The sequence below is a fragment of the Callorhinus ursinus genome, unplaced genomic scaffold (assembly GCF_003265705.2).
Source record: "Callorhinus ursinus isolate GAN/ISIS: 27379988/994484 unplaced genomic scaffold, GSC_fseal_2.0 scaffold1, whole genome shotgun sequence".
Taxonomy (NCBI): Eukaryota; Metazoa; Chordata; class Mammalia; order Carnivora; family Otariidae; genus Callorhinus; species Callorhinus ursinus.
Genome location: NW_027397063.1, coordinates 87519010 through 87524874, shown reverse-complemented (window position 1 = coordinate 87524874; position 5865 = coordinate 87519010). Strand labels below are relative to the sequence as shown.

Below are 5865 nucleotides of genomic sequence, written 5' to 3'. Positions count from 1 at the left end.
GCAGTGGGCCCACTCCATCATGGGCAATCTCACAGCTTCCAGGATGGGTCGACCATGCCCCCTTTATGCACGGTCTGCAGGAGCCCAGCATGCGTTTTCATCAGTCAGAGTGGACTTCTCAATAGGCCTAGTAGAAAACTAGTCACGTGCTGGATTACTTTCACCTTGGGCCTTCGCCGGCCACTCATCATCTTCATCCATGTATTTGTAAAGCCCAGACCCTGCCATTCCTTACTGGAGTCTCAGCAGCAGAAGTCTTTTTGTTTTTTTCTTCGCCATAAGGTAATTTAAAAAAATGTGGTCTCTCTGTTTAAACAGTTACTAAGTTGGTTCATCTTTTAATAACAGACCTTCCCTCCCCTAGTCCCCCCGACTCAGTCCTGTATGATCACATCGTCATCTTCATCTTCATCTTTCTCCTCCTCTTCCTCCAGACAAACCACCACCTCAGCTGGCTCAGGGATTCGAGAGTCAAGCCAATCCAGCACCTGCTGGGTGCTAAGCCTTGATGCCTGACTTAGTTAAGGGATATCACTTTCCCGTAGCTGTCAATGGGTCGCCCAGGACCTCTCCAAGGGTCGTATATCTGGTGGGGCCAGGGGGTTCGGTAGAGGTGGTGTCTCAGCCTATTCACTCAAGGAGCAGGTTGAAGGTGGGGGTGTGGGAATTTCTGGGTCCTGGAAACTAGGGGCACCAGGTACGGCATTGTCCCGAAACCATTTTAGTTGCCCATGCTTCAAGGCATAGCATGTGTCACCAAACCACTGAATGATCTCAAGTCGAGGTAAACCAGTGATCTGTTCTAATTTATGGTAATCCTCACGCCGTGCCCATTGGCACTGTAAAAAAAAAAAAAAAAAAAAGATTTGAGAATAGCCAGTTGCTCTTTGGTTTTGCGCTTGGTCTTTCGCTGGCGTTGCATATCTGGGGAAAGGTACTCTGCAGGGCCAACCCTACTTGATACTGAGTTATGCCTTAGCCCTTGGGGCCAGGCTGGCTCCAGGCACTGGGGGCAGTGCCTGTTCATTGGGTGACAGTGGCTGTGAGATACAGCCCAGGGACTGGAGGAGTTTAGAGGTGGTAGTAGCTCCGTTTGCCAGTCCCGGGAAAGTGGAAGAAGAGAGAGAGGAAGAAGGAGGAGTCATATTAGATGCTGACTCCTGCTTACAACTACTAGCAAGTAGTGAGATTGGTGGGGGCTTATCCCGAGCATGTGGCTGGTGGACAGCTGTGGAGTGATTCCATGAAGCAGAACCTAGGCCATGGGACTGGTTGGGACCCCTGCCTGCCTGCTCCTTAGAGAAGCCACTGCTTTGAAGATTCTGCCAATAATCAGATTGGTGGGGGAATGTCCCATTGCCAGGTGCCATCAGGGGTTCCTTTGCTTTCTGGTGACTCAGCAGCTCTGAGGACTCCTCAGGCTCCATCTTCAATCCTTTCATCTGGGTGGGCTTACTGAGAGTCAGGGGCACTACTCCAAGACCCACTTGTTCTGGAGGTGGCATCAGAGAAGGAGGCACCTCCTCTGGGGCCGCCCTGCATGATGAGTAAAAGAGAGAAGGGATTTGAAATGGAGCTGGTCCCGATGGTAGAGCACTCGGGCGCGAGTCTCTTCTGTTTCTTCAGATGACCAGCTAATGCCACAGCGGAGGCGCTGGGCCATGAACCAAGTCTTGACTTTCTCCATCTGCAGGCCATAGCGTAAGCAGAGAAGGGCAATGTCTGCTAGACTGGGATAGGGAAAGTAGCTGAAGGTTTGTAGCAAGTGTTCATTGCCATCCAGCTCACTGGTCTGGGATGCTTGGGTCCACACAAGCTGTAGCTCCTCAGAGATTGGAGGGAGGCAGATGAGCCCTGCCGGGGAGCTATTAAGACTGCTGGCCTCTTTATTAGGAGGCATGGTGCTTTCTGATTTGTGCCCTTCAGAGAGAGTGCAGTCCGGCCCGAGTGGTGGCTCCCAGCCTCACACCATGGGCCGGAGGGGGAAAGGGGAGAAAGGGCAGGGGGCCTCCGGGGTGGGAGTGGGGTTCCCGCCCAGTGCGGCCTGCTCCAAGCCCACCCGCATGGAGCAGCAGAAGTCTTTTTAACCTACAAAAGCACAGTATCTGGAGAGACACATTTCACATTAGGGTGACAGGTGGCTGACTAGAGAGAGAAGGGAGAAAAGGGTTGACTCAAAATGAGATATAGGAGACAGACCTTATTCTCTAATCGACAAGATGGAACAAAAATTTAGAATTATGGTTTCAATACCTTTGAATATCAGCTTCTGCTCTAATCCAGACTACTGAGCTAGGATCTGGCACCATATACCTGCACTAATCATCAGAACAGGGTGACTGCTCCTTTTTTCAGGAGAGTGAGGATTAGAGAGAAGGATGTATGCTGGCCATATAAACCTTCCTAGGTTCCTAAAGATTTGTTAAATGAGTAAATGAATCAGACTTTTTTTTTAACTACAGGTCTCAGGTTAGAGGATAAGAAAAGTACAAAGTGGTACGTTGGGGCAATACTGTATCTAACTATAGTTTTTGGTAGAACATCTTCCTCCACTAAAATCCCATTTTAAAAGCTTTTATGGTATTCTACCAAGATATGTCGAGACTAAATTTGTCACTTTTGGTGGGAGACAGTCAAATGGTACACTTGAATTATAATTTGCTATTCCAGGAGAACAAAAGAGACACACACTTTAGATTTTTAAATATATAATCATCTGTAGCAGGATCATCAACATCACTACCACCACCACCACCATCATCATCAACATCAAGGATTAGGCACATATGGCAGAACTGAAAAGAAAATCTGGATCTATCAGTAAAAGAAGAATGCCAAATGAGGAATTCTTTTAACAAAGGAAAATACTAAATGACACATTTTAAAAATTTATGCTATCTAATCTTTCTAGAAATTAAACAGAAGAGAGCCATGTAAGACAGAAAAAAAGGCAAGGTGAATAGAATAATAGTAATTATTAATAGCAATAGTATATCCATATCCTAAAACAAACAGGCCCCATTCCTCATTTTCCACTTCTAAAAATAACCTATGGAAATTTCATTTAGTTGATTGCTCCATCAAAATCATCACCTAAGTCATAGAAAATTGTTCAGTTAAGAGACATGCCATAACAGTCTACAGAAACTTGATTCCTCCAAGCTTCTCATGTCCATGTGAGCCTTTGATCTCATCTTCCTTTGGAAAACAGTTGCCTTCCTTCCTTGCACAGAAAAATTAAGTATCATGAAAAGTGTTAGTTCTTATAAAAACCAACTCAGTTGGAAGACAAAGAAACAAGCCTGGCATCTTATTAAAGATCTTTAAAAATTTGAGATCAAACTGGTTTCTTACATTGTAGAAACATTAAGAGTTCGTTCCATAACTCAAGCATCTTGACAGAACCTTCCCCCTCAACAACCATCTGTCACCACATTTAGTTGTTGTTTGTGATTAGCTTCCTTATCATATAATAAAGGAAATAATCCTGAATTTAACATATTTGTTTTTATGTAATTCACAATTTTCACTGCTTAGCCCCCTGCTTAGTTCATTTGACCTTTCTTCCCCTTGAGGCAAGAGTTTATTAAGGTTGGAAGCAGTAAGAGCTTTTCTGGAACGAACTCCTTAATCTGGGCAAGTACTCCAGATTATTTTCCTGTCATTACAAATATGCCATCAGAATTTATTCCTAAATTAAATTTAAACTCTGAATCACATTTGCTGACAGAATAATCACAATCATGTTCAAATGATATATATGTAAAAGAATTGCCCCGTTAGCAATATCTATTATTAGTGGAAAATATTTTGCTAGCTTTATTTGTTCTGACTTGGTTTTCCATAGCATTCTCCCATTCCTGAATATGCCAAGTTGTGGTGTCATCGGAGAATACTTCTGTCACCTTCTTTGTGGCAGAGTCACCCAATATTTCTGAGCAAAAATCTTCCATATAGTTGTTTGCCTAAGCCTCAGCCATTGCATATAGTGTTACATTATAGGTAACCCGTAAAGCATGAATGTTTATACGTGAAATATGTTTATGTGTGAAATAGTGAACATGTACTTCTGACAGGTTCTCATTTCAATATTTTTTCTTTTGAAGAATTTTTTTAGAGTCACACATATTTCTTTATGCTATAAGTTCAAATCCTGCTTAAATTTTTATAATTTTGTTACTTCATTAGCCAATAGATTTCACAAGTAACACATTGAGCTTTTAGCACTTCTCCATCAATAGTGGCCACAAAACTAAACTCCAAATACATGAAGCATTATTTTTCCAATTAAAACTAGTATGGGTTCTTATGGTCTTCCTTTCTTAGTAATAACTCATGTTTTGTCATCACATTCAGAAAAAAATATCTTTCTCTTGGCAAAAGAAAAAAAAAAAAAATCCAGTGAACTAAACTTAGAAAAAGTTCATCTGTAAATTAGGATTAAATATAATATAAATTTTACTATCAAACATAGCTAACAATGTTATTTTGTAAATTTAAATGTAAATTTAAAAATTCAGAATTTTTTTTATGTTCAGAATTAAAAACAAAATAACTAAAAATAAACTGTGAATAATGCTTATATGTTCTCAGATTTTTATACACTTTTGGGTTATAGTTCACAAACTGATTTTAAAATATTACACATAACCAGTATACAATTAAACCACAAGCAAATCACCACATGTGTTCAGCATTTGAACTGATCTATATCCTATTAAACAATATGAGTTCTGGGATGCCTGGGTGGCTCAGTCGGTTAAGAATCTGCCTTTGGTCAGGTCACGATCCCTGGGTCCTGGGATCGAGTTCCCACGTTGCATCAGGCTCCTTGCTTAGCAGGGAACCTGTTTCCCCCTCTGCCTGCAGCTCCCCCTGCTTGTGCCATCTCCTGCGCGTGCTCTCTCTCTGACAAATAAATAAAATCTTTAAAATAAATAAATAAAATAAAATAAGATGAGTTCTCTGATCATAAGCTTGGAGACCATGGTGTACCAATTGCTATAATGGTTTCCAAATACTTACTCCAACTTTCTGTACTTTCTTTGTATTCTTTTTTTTTTTTTTTTTAAGATTTTATTTGACACAGAGAGAGAGAGTAGCAGAGGGAGAAGCAGACTCCCCGCTGAGCAGGGAGCCGATGCGGGGCTCGATGTGGGGCTGGATCCCAGGACGCTGGGATCATGACCTGAGCCGAAGGCAGACACTTAACGACTGAGCCACCCAGGTGCCCCTTTCTTTGTATTCTATTGCTGCGAGCCAGTAACTGATAGTTTGCACACTGGCCCAGAATGCAGAGCTCACTTTGACAATATCTATTTAAAGAGAAAGATTAAGAGAAATATGTATTTTAAATCTGTAACCTGTATTATTGCCTCTCATTATATGTTTTCTCAAAAAAACTTTACATGAATCAGATTTGTTTAGTCATTGTCATTATTCCAACTTGATGTTCTCTTTTATTTTAGGAAGTATGTCCTGGTATAATTTTCAGCTAGCCCTTAGCAAAGCTCCAAACCTCACTTTAGACATTTCCTTCAGCAAAACTAGGAAAATCATTTATTACAAAATATTTTTAATAGAAAATCTGACTGTTTTGGCATCTTTTTCCCAGCCTGCATGAGAAAAACCGATATTACCTTTTTAAAGGCTTTTAAATAGAGATCACACAGGACTCTTTTAAGGGGAGAGAAAACAATGGTAGCAGCCCTTGGGAGAAATTAGTCCCCTGGATTTCAAAGGGGAAGAAGATATTTGGAAGTTTTTTTGAGAATTAGGAGCTCATGTCTCACTCCCTTGCAGCAACTGTGAATGTTAGCAAAACTACAGAGGGCATGATGCCATCATAAACGAGGGAGCCTATAT

General features: G+C 41.4%; 1 pseudogene; it reads right to left on the bottom strand.

Moving 5' to 3' along the window:
- Positions 1-374: 374 nt before the first annotated feature.
- LOC112822211 (homeobox and leucine zipper protein Homez pseudogene) lies at positions 375-1972 on the bottom strand (annotated as a pseudogene).
- Positions 1973-5865: the final 3893 nt, after the last annotated feature.